Here is a 470-nt window from a genome sequence, read left to right as displayed (position 1 = left end):
CCAGAGCAACAGCAGGCTGTGTCTGAAATACAGAAAGTGGTCTCACTGTCCTTGTCTTTAGGTCCTTATGATCCACATTCAGACATGATCTTGGAGGTGTCTGCTACAAGTGCCTATGCAGACTGGAGCTTATGGCAAAAACCTGAGACTGCTGCCCTATGATGACCACTGGGATTCTGGACTAGAAAATTTCCAGATGCTGCAGCATAATACATACCATTTGAAAGGCAATTACTTGCCTGCTATTGGGCATTGATTGAGACTGCCTCAATGATAGAAGGGCATAAAATTATTATGAGACCTGAAATACCATAATGTCTTGGGTGATATCAGAGAAACATTCTAATAAGGAACATGGTGCCCAAAATAGTTCCATAAAAAAATGATCACTAACTTTATATGGAAAGGAAAGAGACCTCGGATAAGCAAAGCACTACTGAAGAAGAAAAACAAAGTAGGAGGTCTCACAT

Source organism: Orycteropus afer, unplaced genomic scaffold, assembly GCF_000298275.1.
Source record: "Orycteropus afer afer isolate SDZICR_OR568_19922 unplaced genomic scaffold, OryAfe1.0 scaffold00031, whole genome shotgun sequence".
Taxonomy (NCBI): Eukaryota; Metazoa; Chordata; class Mammalia; order Tubulidentata; family Orycteropodidae; genus Orycteropus; species Orycteropus afer.
Note: the sequence above shows the minus strand (reverse complement) of the source record.